The following is a 16458-nucleotide window of genomic DNA, read 5'->3' as shown; positions in this document are numbered from 1 at the left end:
CATGTACTGTTATTTACAATTTCTATAAGCTGTATAACATATGTATGTGTATGTAGTTACATTAGAATGCTAAGGACAGAGATTTATTAGATAATATTGGTAAATGAAGAAAAATACGATAGAATCATTCATGGAAGGGGGTCTCACTTAAAGCAAATCAATTTATAACTTAAGAAAAACGACTGTGTGGTCTATCGGCTTCTCTGTCGCTGTCTATGAGGTCGTTTAATGATTAATATACCGGCTTGTAAAAGTTGCTAGGCTCCAGTTGGCTTACTGACATATGATTTTTGGACCTGCGTCTACAGAAGAACAAAAAAGGTAACTCGACGAAAGGCAATAATTTAAGTGACCACGACTATGAAGCATTGCTTTTTAATCGTCCCGCTCATAATTGCATACAAGTATATCCTTCGATTCGGCCAAAACAGACATGGCGCTGAAGCACTCCTTACAGATACATGCATATGGATAAGCAAAATATAATTTTTAATTCACTAGCTTTTGGTTAGCATACTGTACTGTAGTATTTGAGTAACTTGATTGTAGTCTTTATTCGCTTTGGCCCCCTGTGAACTAAAAACAAGCATCAACAGTTTGGAATGGAGTAAAAACGAAAACAGCAGAGGAAAATGATATGTAAAAAAAGTAGCTTATAATTTTTAATGAAATTTGCTTTGAATTTGCGTTGTAATTTGTTTATGAACAGCTTATTGGACTCAGCTGCGATATATTAACGAAAACAAGGGTGTGATTGCTGTCGGGTATAACAGTGTGGTGAAATCCTCTATAAATGTGATAAAGATCAATACAAAAATCACCGAAATACAAATATTGGGTAGTCGAAAAAATCTTTTCGTATTTATAATCAAACTTCGACTTTTATATTTATAATAATAGATAAATAAATAAATATTTACCATTTTGTTCAACCACTTTTTGTCATATTCCCGCTAGAGACATTACTCCATCAGTGTAAATTTCTCTCATTTTTGAACAGCTGTAACTTTTTTCAACTTCACCGATTTTCTTTTTCTTTTTGGTCAAATGAAGCTCAAAGCTGAAAATCTCACGTTTCTAACGCTACATGGTATAACACAATGTGATTGGTAGCACTGGAGACATACGACTGCAACGACATCTATTGACAAAATACGAAAAGAGTTGTTCGACTACCATAGATAGAAGGCAAGAATTAATATTTTTGCTTTAGGAAAATTGTATATTGGCACCCAGATATTGGCGTACCTTATTTTTACCGTATTTGGTTTTTTTTTACTTAACTCGCCACACATCGCGCTTATTTTCGTATTGTTAAGCTCCGAAGGAATGGAAATAGTGTTCACATGACGTTCGGATTCGACTGTTTCATGGATATTTTCAGCAAATTAGCCTTCTAATTAGGCACGCGATTTGTTTTGACAGTATCAACATCATAAACATATAAACATTATTGGCATGTTCAGGTTCTAAAAATGGAAAAATAATGTAATTTTTTATACTAGAACTTATATTTACGGTTTTTAGTAAACTTCTTACTCTGGGTCTCCCAGCCCCATAATTTTATCCACACGAACATTGGGTACGCCATAGAAAATGCACTGACAAACAGTAGAAATTATATATATTTTAGTAATTCGGCCAAAGTCTCTGATCTCCCGAGTGGAAATCAGCAAACTTCTATTATCATCACCAGTTCTTTGTATTAGAACAAACCTGTATACATTATGTATCATTCGGGCGTTTTTTAATATACTTTTAAAATATATGACGAATAATTTACAATGCAGATATATAATTATTATATTTTTTGTGCCCACTGTACCTTCATTGTAACTTTAGACTGGCTAACATTTTTTTGTGTACAATATGCGCCTTCTTTGTAAATTTTGTTATTGTGTTATTGCTGTAAATTGGTAGGAATTTGTGCACTTTTCAAAGTCTCTTTTGGTCGCGTAAGCTACGTAAATTCAACAGGCGAAGCGAGTGTTTCTGCTGCAAGAGCTCGCTTGCTTCAAGTCTAAATTATCCAACTACACAGTAAGCAGCAACAAAAAAAACAAATAGGAAACATAATTTTTTACCAAAGTTAAACATTTCTCACATATACAAGCACACATACACGAACTTCAATACTAAAACGATATCATTATACAAAGGCTTGCGAGCTGCTTTCTAGCGAAAAATGTCCTTTGATTTGTGCGACACCGCTGTTGTTGACTAGCCAGCCACCAGCCGTTGTCCGTGCCGTTGTGTGCAAAAATAGTTTCAGCATAAAAACGTCTACATTATTGGAATTCCTCGCAACTTTCGAAAATGCCCATTTGCTTACAAACACAGACACAAACACACATACGTTTAAGGATATGTATGAGCTCATGTTTTGATATAATATGTATGTGTGTATGTGTGTGTTTGCAAGCAGCAATTTGCATGCATACTTTTCTTTTGCTGGATTAACATGCTTTTGTTTGTGTGTGTGGGTGTGTGAGTATACCCAAGAATTAAAAGGATATTAGCGTTGAACAATTGAACAATAGGCGTAACATTACAATTAGCGCAATTCCCATGTGATTTATTGGCGTTAAATATTTGTGCGACAACAAACAGCACACAATCGCACAACCATACACATTAACCTCTGCATATATACAAACATATGCATTTCCTTAACTCCTCCCACCCGCTCGGATTGCAGTGCAGGCGACATATTTATGCTTGCGCTTGTCTGCAAGTCGGGCGTTTGCAACAAATATTTTACTCGCAGAAATGTATAAACCATAAATTTTGCATTGAGCCGAAATTGCTGGTCGGTGGGGTGGCCGTTTGTTGAATTCCTCTAGGTGCCATCGCATGCACATTTCATCACACACACACACACACACGCATACACGGATCTTCAGTGCTTTGTATTTATTGCAAGTGTGTGTTGGAGACAGGCGTACAGCCAAAAGGACTAGCTTGTTGAAATGCAAGCATATTTTGTGGTAATTTATCGCTTCTACACTAACAACTATTCAATACAAATATGCACACTTGCCGGCTGTCTGTCTGTGGTGTTTGCAAATAATATGCAAATACGTTTTTGGCTAATAAGAAAATTTAATTACGTCACTCTTTGTGGTGTGTGGAAAATTTATTGAAGGTGCAAGCTTGTAAGGTGCCTATGGCGTGGGTGAAAGTGGGTATCAAGAAAGGATGACATACCTGAGTTCGTGAAGATATATCGTCAAATAAAAAATATTTCCATTCAAGTACATAATTCCGATCGTTCAGTTTGTAAGGCAGCTATATAGTGGGCCAATGTCGGCCGCTTCGACAAATTAGCAGCTTTTTGGGAAGAAAGAGATGTGTGCAATATTTCGGAGCGATATTTAAAAAAACTGAGAGGCTAACTAATTCGTGTATATATGGACTGACAGCAACATGGACCGCCATGGCTAAATGAAATCAGTTCGTCACGGTGATCATTTATATATGTATGTATATATATTTTTAGGGACTCCGATGTTTCCTTCTGGGAGTTGTGTACCCTGTATAAGGTTTAATAATAAACAACAAAAGAAAAACTTTTCTTAATTCCATTGTACAATTCAATATTCATTTTCGCTAAAGTTCTCTCTGGACATTCCAGGCGCATGCCTTTGAATCCCTATTACGTTTACTGTGATCGACAACAGAAGTGGGGTCTTTCACAGACTGGATAAGGAAATGGCATTCTCGATATGGTTCACACGTCACTGTTGACAGTCATAACATCGAAGTCGTAGATAATTTTGTCTATTGTGGAACCACCAACAACATCAACCGCAATATTAGCGTTTAAATCCAACGCAGAATCACTCTTGCCAACAGATGTTACTTCGGACTCAGTAGGCAATTGATCAAACTATATATAAAAGTCCCTCACCATTGTTGTCCTGCGAAGGCATGAACGATGACAAGATCTGATGAGTCAGCCTTAGGAGTGTTCGAGAGAAAGGTTTTGCTGACGATTTATGGTCTTTTGCGGATTGGTAGCGGTGAGTACCGCAGTCAATGGAAGAAGAGCTGTACGAGATATATGGAGACATTGACATAGTTCAGTGAATCAGGAGACAGGCTGCGCTGGCTAGGTCATGTTGTTCCGATGGAAAAGAACACTCCCACTTTGAAGGTTTTCGATTCAGTACTTCAGAAGAGAAGAAAAAGAAGGAATTTCTTTCTAGTGCTCAACCGAACTGAAAACGGGAAAACGTTACCAGGTCAGATTGTCAAAATGTGGGCAAGGTCTTTTGAAGGCCAATTATCCGATTTTACACTTCAAAATTATTTAAATGATGGCCGTTTTCCTCGATTTCGACTTTTAATTTTGTTTATGGTTTTTTTTTCTTTGCAAGATTGTCTATAAAAGTATTACATAAGGTTCCGTTTTTTTGCTTTATTCAATGCTTTATAAAAGTGTTACAAAGATCGGTTTTAGTTCAAATATGGCGTTGTGCTTATGGAACACTACACCCTATCTGTTGTCCAATTCTGGACGCTTCTTGCAAAACCTTCATGGCCATCAATCCCGGCTTGGCCGCTGTTTGGGACGATTCACCGGCCTTCGTACACGACCGTTTTCGCTTGATATTGTCGTATGTGATCCATTTTTCGTCGCCACTCACCATCCGCTTCAAAAATGTGTCGAATTCGTTCCGTTTCAGCAGCATATCGCAGGCTTTGATTCGGTCCAGCAGGTTTTTTTGCGTCAAATCATGCGGCACCCAAACATTAAGCATTTTAGTGTATTCAGCCTTCTAAAGATGGTTTAAAATGATTTGGTGACTAACTCCCATCTTCTGGGCGATGTCACGAGATGCCACATGCCGGTCTAACTCGATGTTTTCCATGATTTGATCGGTATTCGTCGTCACAGGTCTTCCGCCGGCTGGCTTATCCATGGTGTCGTTTTCACGCGCTCTGAATCGTCGAAACCATTCCTCCACAGTTCGAAGTGATAGTGATAAAATCCCCTAAAACACCTCTCTCTCACGGAACGTTTTTCTAGCGGATTTGCCTTTAACGAAAGAACACTTTAAAATAGCGCGAATTTCGGCGTTAGTGAACTCCACGTTTACACGTCTCTAACTGTTGAAAGCAATATTCAAACTAATCATGCAAAGCGTCGTTTTGTAGGTTATGTCAAGACCTTTCAAAGATGTGTAATATTGCCAGATACCAACTATGTAGAGCTTAATACATAGCCGCGAAATTCAAAAGACAAAAAGGCGGAAGGGAGATATTTGACAACCTTATATTATATAATATATCGATTAATTTCATTTATGGTCTTCCAAAATTATTTTGTGAATTCACTTGGCTTGTATTCAATTTAGAAAAAAATTAAAAACGAATGGTTCATTTGCCAGGCGATGGATTGCCTGACCCAATATAAAACTCATAAAACCACTATTTTCATCTAACAATAGTAATTCATTTGCACACTAAACACCTTTTTATCCTCGAAATAAACCTATATCAAAATTAAGCCTGTTTTTAAGATTTTTTCTTCAATATCTTCTTCTTCATCTTATGAGAAGCGAACAAAGTCTCTAAAAAATATTAACAGCAATAAATTGGTTAAAGAACTGCCTCCTTTAATGTCTGTTAAGTTCATTTCAACTCATTATTTAGAACATATTTAAACAGTTTTTGGAATCCTTTTCCTATGCCAATTGTGATATTGCACTCTGGAGAAAAAACTGTTTGGTCAACCAGATCCCAGATTTTTTTTATCATTTTCGCGCTTCCACAAGCAATTAGTTGCACGCAACCGCAAACACACTTCAAAGTGGGGGGCGAAGCGTGGCTGTAAAAGTTAATTCAATGCGCCGCACTAAAGTGGACATTAAAAACAGAAGCCACGGACGATTGAACAGCTGAAGCAGCAAAATAAAAACCAAAAAAGCAAAATAATGGCACACCAGTAGAACAATAACAACAGCATATACGGCAGCTTCATTTGTTGCAGACAAATCAACCAAGAGCACACTCCACCCACAGCGCTTGCCTTCTGACCTCTGACTGCTGCATGTGGAGAGGGTAGTTTCCTTCAGCTAGGCAGCCATGGCTCTTCGCATGCTGATGTATGCAATGGCAACGATGTCGCGCGTGCTAACGACAGTTACAAGCAACTGTCTGGCAAGTCGCCGCTCGGTGTGGCAGGAGTATCGCGTACTAAAATGTGGTGTGCGGTATGTTGGACAAATGGCATGCTTGGTGATGGCCGTTACCTACTCGCATACAAATGTATGTATGTATCGCTCGGTTCAATTGGCTTTTTAATGATGTTTAATGTTTGTGGCTTGGTGTTTGGCGACATTTTTATTTCCTTCCTTTGGCTTTGGCTTTGTTTTTGCGTATTGCTCTTGTGATTTACAAACATTTGTGTGTGCCTGCGTTCTTGTTGTTCTTTACTAGCGGGTTTCCGCTTTTAAACGGAAGACAATAAAGCACTATCACGTTCTTATTGCTTTCGTTGTATTGTTGTTGTGAAGTGTAAAAATCATGCTGCTATCATGGTCCGCGTCGATGCTGATAGCTGATGATGACAATGGACAATTTTGATGTGACATCGTTAATGTTGATGACAGTCTGAATTGTGCGTGGAAGATGACGAATGGAGCTGCCACAAGACCTTTACTCACAAACACGTATTCGCTGACGTTGTTTTTATCTACTAGATGCACGGTGTTGCCGACGATGATCCATCTAATAATGTCTTATCAACTGGGTTTCCACTCAATAACACACAATTTGTTACAAGCTACCGGTTGGAAGGATGAATTAGCAAAATTGCCGTAAATGAGGTGTGGACTGCCTACTTGCGTACTTACCTACTCACTTGGAAAGCATAACGTAAATGTTGCTTAATGATTTAGCGTTAGCATTCAGCACATTAGGAGCTGTAGGTCGTCCCTTTTCGTGTTCGGCGGTCACTTTTCTTGCAAAAAAATGAAAGTCGGTTAGAAAAAAAACATTTAAAGTTGCTGAGCTTTTTGGCAGAACATTTTATATTTGTTTCTAAGTCTCACTTGCATTTGCGCGTGCAACATTTAGTTAATTAGGCGACATTTTGCCGCGAAAGACATTCATTTAGTCAACACACCCACAGGCCACAGCTCCAGCTACATGCCGCTGGCAACACGCCAACTGGGCGAAGTGTAAGAAGTAAGTGTGGCAAACAAGTTCTTACATTTCTCGCTGAAATTATGTAAAAAAGATGGCGCTTGATAAAATAAAAATAGTTAATCGGTTCACACCTTCGCACAAGTTTCCGTAAAATTTCAATTTCAACTGCACTTAGTGAGATTAAGTCTGATTTATGCTGACTGCAGTGCTTTTATTGAACATTACCATTGTTCGTTTTGGCTTAAGAGTAGCTTGGAAACATTTTTTGTCAAAATATTGAAACAATTATTTAAGTGGTAAAATTATTTTAAGTTATGGCATACTTTTAAGCGTCCAGAAGTGCATAATTTTTTTTGTTTTTTTTTCGCGATAGAAAGAGATCACATCTTCCTCATCACTTGAAGTTGGTGGTAACCGTTATGTTTTAAAGTTTGAAGTTAAACAAAATCTAGTAATACCAATGCATATTTTTAGGCGTTTAGTGGCGAATTATTCTACTCTAGAGATTTTTATGAAGCCAGATATATGAATTTAAAGAAATTTTTCAAATTTTAGGTAATTAGCAAAGAAATGATCTTTATACAATCATGGTTTTTCTTATGATCTGCTTTCTTTTCAACACTTTCTTTTGACTAGGACCAAAAACTTTACACGTGTTGGCTTCTACTGATAGATGAACATTTTTTAACGCTTCGGCTGGCTTATAGAAATGCATGTATTTTCATTATTAGCGGCAACCATCCGTCTAGGGTCATCAGAAACGCAGCAATATGTCAGAGTTCTCCATGGTCAATTTGGAATTCCCGAATAAGGCTTTTCACATTTTGGCGGCTCTGTAGAGAGGTGATTATTCACTAGGTAGCCCAAAAGCTTCATATACTCGTAATATATGTAGTATATTCTATGTTTTTCAATTATATATATAAAGTATATACTACTTGTCAAGGATGACAAAATATGCTACGATTCACTTTGCTAGGTACAAACGACATAATTTGGGGGCCACTGGTAACTACTGCTCATGAACGAAGCCACTTCTAATTCAAATACGAGGGCTGCTATATATATTTCTGGACTAGGCAACACTAAGTGTGTGGACACTGACATTTCCATTGGAAAGTTTGACATTTTTTAGCATAACATCACTCAGAACGTTTTGTCATTTAATCGTGAATTGTTTTATTTAGAGGGAATTAAAAAATTCATCTCGTGAACATTTTCGTGCGATCATTTTTCACAACTTTCGACGTGGATTATCACGACAAGAGTGCATCGATGAACTAAAATCTTTGTATGGCTATGAAGCACCATCCTATAGCACTGTGAAAAACTGTTACAACGAATTCAATCGTGGCCGACGCTCGCTCAAAGACGAATTCCGTGAAAGTCGTCCAAAAACAGCCGTTATGCCAGAAAACATTGATGCCGTACGTGAACTGATAATGCAAGACCGTCATGTAACATATGTACCTTCAGATAGAGGCATGCCTATGCATTTCTCCCACTAGCATACATTCGATATTGTATGAACACCTGGCCGTAAAAAAGGTTTGTTCTCGTTGGATCCCGCACAATTTGACAATCGCTCAAAAAAAGGCTCGTGTGGATTGGTATAAAGAAATTCTGAAAAAATACGATCGCGGTGCTTCAAAATACGTTTATAGGATCGTCACAGGTAACGAATCATGGATCTATGCGTATGGGCCCGAAACAAAACAGCAATCGACCGTGTGGGTCTTCCAAGACAAGCCAAATCCAACGAAAAAAAAAAACATTTTCGTTGATAAATATGCCAGAAATATATATAGCAACCCACGTATAGCACCTTTCTGTGAGCTAAATTCTGTTCCATAACAGTTTTCCAATTGAAACGATTACACTCGTGTCAAAATCTACGGTTTGGCGAAGGAAGTAAAATACGCAAATTCAATCGACAGATCTGTAATTCGAATTATTTCAAAATCCTAACCGCGATCGTGTCTATAAGTATTTTTTTAAGGGATCTTACGAGTATTTTTAAGTTTTTGTAAAGAAACTTTTTTTCAAAAATATACTAAGCGCCTCCATATGCCCTATCAGAGTTATACATACATACTAGAGGACCCGCTTACGTTTTACTGTGGCTGATACATAGATAGTACTACTAATACCATCTATATGATTTCTATTAGTTAGATTATAAGTATTAGTTAAGGAATAATCGCATTTTTGATGAAGCAACAAAAATGAATCATAAAGAATTTCGTGCGTTAAGAAAGAATTGGTTTTTGGGGTAAAAATACTATTGAATTTGGGCTGTGCATCAGTGAAATCAATCGAGTCCAATCGATTGTCAGCCTAGTGGACTGCATATTAAGAAACGGTTCTCAAGCGTGGAAAGACAAAAAAATCGGCTGGCAAGGTTATGGCATCCGTGGTATATTATTCATCGAATGATAAATGAGCCAGTTTTAATTCATTGCATTGTGTATTTGATTGCAGTTCTATTCTACCATTCCTAATATTTAGCAATTTTATTATTTTTCAGGAAGGATCAATTTGAAATTGTACGCATATATGTATTCATCGTTCCCGTTTAAATATTGCATTGCTCTGTGCAATGCTTCGAAAAGATTTCTGTATATCTCAAATTTTAATAGACCTTTTTATCAACACTTCAGTTATGCCACTATCTTTTTATGCCAGACCTTTTGCAATTGTAAATTGCCTGTCAAGATACCCCCTCCAATAGTTAGCAGGTATGAAGAAAATGTTATAGCTACCCATAGATGTATTGAATGACCCAATTTATTACTTAAGAACGAACAACTCTGTCCACAATATGAAAACTTGATCTACAGATGTCGCCTTTTACTTTGGCATCGTTTTGTTTAATGCACGTTTACGCCAATTTAAGGTTTGAATATTGGACACTGCGATGGTAGCGCCATCCATCGGTCAAACATTTAAAGTTAGCAATTAATTACAAATGAAAAATTAATTTAAAAAAACATTGTCCAGTGGACCAAATTGTAAATCTAAACCATTCTCGAATCTCCTTGAACATACACACAAAATTTCATCAAAATCGGTCCATCCGTTTAGGAGCAGTTCAAATGCAAACACACGGTCAGAAGATTTATATATATAAAGATAATTTATAAGAAGGGTCTGGGACTAATTCGCAAACAAAAACACGCGTGAGTCCAAGGATAAGGCATACCGATAAGCCGACAGTTTTTAGCTGTGTTAAATCTGGATGCGTTTTTGAAACCTTTTCCGGTCGGCAATTTGAGAATTGTTACAGAGTTATAGCGCCGTTCTCTGAACTAAATTCTGTTCCAAGGAATCTAACAAGAATTTTTAAGTTTTCCTAAAGAAACTTTTTTCAAAAATATACATACTATTCATTAATCCCTATCAGAGTTATACATACATATGTACTTATGTACATAAAAAGTTTCCGCGCAGTGTTGAGCTGCATTTGCTGTAAATTCATCCAGCTCGTATGAAAAAAGTTCATATCTCCACTAAATGACTGCACATCAATGTTTATTTACATGACCGCTCATGGGTTTCCTGCGGGTACTCGTCACCATTTTTAGTTGCATTTAATCAGGAATACACAATTTGAGCAGTGGCGTTGTTGATAGCATTGGTAGGCAATATCACACTATAAAATAGGAGAATTGGATCACCTTCCTTACTAATAGCATTATTTAAAATGTTGTTGTTGTTTATAACTACATATTTGTGCGTTTGATTTTCGTCCAACAACTACAGCTTCTTTGTCAAATTATTATATCTTTTTAGGTTAGAATACCATTCGAACTAGATTATCTTTTATTTTTATTTTTATTTTTATTTTTATTTTTATTTTTATTATCTTACATCATGTCTAACTATGTGAAATCGAAGCTCTCTCCATCGCTTAGTTTTTATAGACTCCATGTCTAAATGTCTCCCTCCTTTCCAGAATTACCATCGCCACTGTCCATAAACACATCTCCACGCTATATAAAGTCGTGAACTTCGCTCGGCAGCCAACATTGCACCAAACAAATAAACTCTAAATGTCCGCATTCACATAGAGCTGTGCTCCATGTAGTTTTTAACACTTTGTTTCATGGTTTTGCATTTTTTAATTTGTTAGTTTTGCTGCCACTTCTTTTCAGCAATCCTTTATGTTATTGCTTGTTGCACATAGTTTGTATTCAGTGTGTGCAACGGCGCGTAAAGATATGTTGCACGGATTACACATGTAAATTAAAAAAAAAGTGTAGTATAAATAAAAGTTAGTGGCTTCCGCAAAGTTACCACAAAACACTTAACAAATACAGGCTGGCACCCATTAGCGCCTGAATGTATGCAACTGTGTAGCTATGCCGAAGTAGTGACGCTTAGAAATGCAGGTGTGGGAAATTAATATTTTTATTATGTCTAGAGCAATGTTTCGCTTTGTGCTTTTCATGACGGATACTCTAATGTTGCTGATAAATTGCGGATTTTAAAAATAAGTAATTAAAGCTCTGTGTTACTATAAAAATATTATATATAGAATAATTGTAAGATTGTATAAAAATTAAAGTGCGAATATAAATGCATCTATATAACGGTAGTGTTAGTCTGTTAATCACTTTGTAGCATGCTACAAAATATCCACCTCATCTTTTCTTTAGCTCAAACCTTTGAACTGTATATTTATATGTTTTCTCCATAAATAGCTTGACATTTTTATCGCGCTTTCCTCATATACTTCAATAGCAGGTATTTGCAGTTTCCTAATGCTCCCGACTCAAGTAGCTATTTTATTGCAAATTGAAAAAGTCAAGCGCTGTCACCGGCTTGCCATCACAGCCACCGACAACCCGTTGGAAGCAGCGTGTATTTTTACATTTTCTCTTTATCTCCAACATTAACTTTGACGACGTCGGCGGTTCAGACTGGTGGTAAACATAAGCTCAAACGGTATGCAAAGTTGGTCGCAATTTGGTTGTTGTTTTTTTTTTGCTGTGGGTCCACTGAAGTTATAAGAAATTGGAAATTTGTATTTTGTGTTGCTCGGCGGTCTTCGGAAATATTTCGGCGGTAGAAATGTGACTATCAGCTGCACTGGCAGGCTGGCAGGCTGTGATGCATTTCGTTTCACTAGTGTCACGACATTGCTAGGTCTTGGCTGCCTGCATGCATGAGGAAAGTTGAACGTTGCTAATTTTCCTTATCACCTTTTACGTTGAGGAATTCTTATGGCACGAATTACCATTAAATAAGTACTCAAGCAAACCGAAAACAAGCCAGTGGCAGGACTTACTGGACTACCGATCTTAACGAACGTCGTTATTATCTTTTTTTCTAAGATATTATAAAGTACTAGATTTCTACCTACTTTTCCGGAGACAATTGCATTCCTCTCTATAGCGCCTTCCTGGTTTTAAAGTTATTGTTTACTTTCTAGAGTTGTTTTTCGTCGAATCTTTTTTGGCTAGAAATAAAACAGAAGGACCTTTACAGAACTTATTATATATGCTGTGAGTCAGTGAGTATCTTCACAATTTTTCCTGAACCAGACCTTAATTATGACATATTATGTTATTACGGCTTCGATTTGAAGCTGGGAACCTATTCAACAGCCGACACACACTCTTTTTTTCTCACTCATATGTGCTCTTCATATGCATATTCATATCGCCGATTTACAGGCATCTGCTCCTATCACTGTTGACTTGTGTGGATATGCCAGCCAAACCGAGTATGAGCAATCATCACAAACGTTTACACTTCAAAGCACACAATGGGCCAATCAAATGTCCAGCACAATTTGTTGAATACCACAGCTTGATGGCACTAACGACACAGTGAACATTCGGCGACATCATTAATCTTGTTACAATACAAAATTCATCAGCGAATGCTTTTGACATTGCTGCTTTTTTGCGGCCAAAGCGCTGAAACAAAGGATGAATGGTGGAAGCTTAATGATAGGCGAGCTTTAGCGAAGCACCAAAATGCCTATAGGATGACAGCACAACAACAAAAAAGTGGGTTGAAAAGTGTGTGAAACGAAATAGAAATATGAAAGGCAAAGCGGCAAAAAAGTCAGAATAAAGTATCATATGTATACAAGCACGTGCGTGCAAGAGGCAAAACGGAAAATGCGTAAAATCTGTTTGTATGTAGATGTGTTAATACATATGAACATTTCCATATATGAGCAATCGAGTGAAAACCACTGATGCCGGCCGCCATGTAATGCGCAACCAATGCCCCCGAAAAATATCATAGCATATGCAAAGGCGCCCAAATATGCTTTTATTGCTATGCGTGTTTATGTAGGCATGCAAGTAAGCTATCGACACAACAACACTTGATTAAAGCCATATATTGCTTCATAAAGTCATAACAGCTTCGGAATTATTTAGATCTCAGTATGTATTTAGTACATAAATACAAGAACTCCACAGGTAAGCTGCCGCAAACGTTGATCATTGCCGCTAGAAATTATGCTCAAAATATGTCTGTAGATTTCATCAACTTAAGCACTGTAGGCTTCTAATTTACATGTGCTCATGTAAGCAACCATACTCATTAAAGAGAAGTCTCCAAGAGCTTTTAGGGGAACTAATATGCATTTATATCTTATATCCTAAATTTCTACAGCTTACACTGAGTGTAAGGACTATCTCTCACCATCTAAATCTGTGAAGCAGTTTTTTTGTATAGTTCGATTCTCGATAGTAAGCATTTTTTGAGATATGGCATCACATATTGATATAAACACATATGTGTTTAATTTTGTACTTAAATATCAAATTTAGTAACTAATACGAGTATACTGAAGGGTACTCCAAACGCTTTCTCTTAGTCCTGAAGATATTGTTTATTACAGGAAAATAAAGCTTAAAGAAAACCTTCACGAAAAGCACCTTTAGTGTCCTAATAACTGAATATTTTACGTCGATTATGCTTTTGTTTTACATTCTGTATTATACTTTATTGTCTACTTCGCAGCTCATTTTATTCCGTACGTTGACTTGTTTTCGCTAACCGTGACTTAGTTATCTGGCTCATCCAGAGTTAAGAGCTTATTGATATCGCCAATAGTGCCCTTCAATCGAACTACAACAAAAACAAATATTATGAGAGGCACAAATAAAATAAACTATAAAGTTCCAGTAAAAAACGTAGAACATTACGGGGAATTCTAAAAGGAATGCTAGCTTTGCTACGGGAAAATATCAAGTACACTTCAATGTCGTAAAGGAATAAGGAGAGACAGAGAGATAAAGAATCATCATAACACTTCATTCCTGTTTATGTATATAGACGGCAATGTGACTTTATGCAGCAGTCAGAAAAACAGCAATGCTTACTAAGCGCATTAAAATCCGGAAAAGCTTCTATAAATACAAGTATTGCAGCTGCATAAATGATTACAATCACACTAAGTCTATTGAACTGTATTACAGAGAAGCAGAAGTAGAACTTGAAAAAAATTTGAATAAATTTAATTGTATACATTTTATTAAACAACGGATGAGTCGACGTTACGAGTTTTCGAGAGAAAGGTTCTGCGGAAGATTCATGTTCCATTGCGCATTGGCAACGGCGAATATCGCATTGGATTGAAGTATGAGCTATACGAGATATACGACGACATTGACAAAGTTCAGTGAATTAAGAGACAGCGGCTACGCTGGCAAGGTTATGTTGTCCGTATGGACGAAAACACTCGAGACCTCCACTCCGTTCGAAAGACCAGGTGGAGAAGGACCCTGCTTCGCTTGGAATATCCAATTGGCGAGACGTAGCGAAAAGAAGAAAAGACTGGCCCGCTGTTGTTAACTCGGCTATAATCGCGTAAGCAATGTCTACGCCAATTAAGAAGAAGAAGATACAATTTATTAAATAGGTGGCAACTTTTTTTTAAATTATTTTCAACTATTTTGTTAAATACCTATTGTTAGAGTTAGATATGGGGTTATATGTGGTATTTATAAATAATCAGGATGACGAGACGTGTTGAAATCCGGTTGGCTGTCTGTCTGTCCGTCCGTGTAAACGTCCGATAGAAATTGTGACCTGCATCCTGCCCGCCGTCCGACAAATGCACATGCGAGATGCATCGGGCAATTGCTTCCCAAAGGCAGAATATCAAAGATTTCGTATCCAAAAAATTTGTGAATGATGTTTAAATATATAACTATAAACCCTAGAAATTTCGCTTTAATCAATTATTTCTTTCCCTCCCAAAAAATTCTAAAAAAAATCGATTTTTTGCAGCCTCTAAAGCAGGCTCCCGTCTTAATCAAATATGTTTTGTTAAAACTACTAAGGTGTATAAATCTTTAACTAAATACGCTCGAGTCGTTAAATTTTACATCTAGGATGATACAAGAGGGCTTTATAGAGCCGGGGCTAAATTTTCGTTTTTTTTTTAATTCCATTTTTTCGGCGAGATGTATATTTTAAGTTACTGTAAAACGTTCCTGAAACATAAAGAGGTTGCATCGACGGGGTCCGAGCGTAAAAAGAGGAATATTACGTGAGTGAATCGTCTAAGTTCAGTTTTTCATTCTGAGGTTCAATAATTAATATAATAATAGAATCTGGTTACTAACCAATTTAGTCATTCCTTAATTTTTATAACTTAAAGATTTCTTGCATTGCATTTCCGTTCTCTATAAAATGTCTTAAATATGTTAGTAAGAATTAAATTGCTCATTTTCGTAAAATTAATTAATTAGAGGTTAGAAGTCCATTCCACTTCCGTCTGTCAATATGGGCGTAAACTGTATACGAGCATATACGAATATATGTATGTATGTATATGTACTATGTGTGTTTCAGCGTACATTAATTGAATTAAATTTTCCTTAAACTGTTGTGTAAGTGCATTGTTGCACTGGGAACAGGAAGTGTATTAGTCAAATTTTACTTACAACACACCTATGGACACGTTCATATGTTGCACGGTTGTTGTTGCTCATGTGCTGATGCTGTTGCTGCTGCGTTGACAAATTCACGCCTGTCTGCGTTGGACTCGTAAGCCACATAAATATGCTACAAGCAGCCAAGAGGACATAAACATGCATTTACCACACACATATACACATACCTGCAATATATGTATGTATGCACTGAGTAGAGATTTTCGAAATGCAAGCATATAAACGCAAACAAGCTAATAAGTGGCTACACATGTGCGCTGAATCATACTCCAAGGACGCAGCAACCCCAGAACATTCACCGAGATAAGCATGCACTTGCCACAGACACTATACTATATATGAACGTGTGCATGTATGTGCATAGAACTATATATAG

This window comes from Bactrocera dorsalis, chromosome 2, assembly GCF_023373825.1.
Source record: "Bactrocera dorsalis isolate Fly_Bdor chromosome 2, ASM2337382v1, whole genome shotgun sequence".
In the NCBI taxonomy this organism is placed as follows: Eukaryota; Metazoa; Arthropoda; class Insecta; order Diptera; family Tephritidae; genus Bactrocera; species Bactrocera dorsalis.
The sequence above is the reverse complement of the archived record's forward strand: the minus strand, read 5'-3'. Positions refer to the sequence as shown.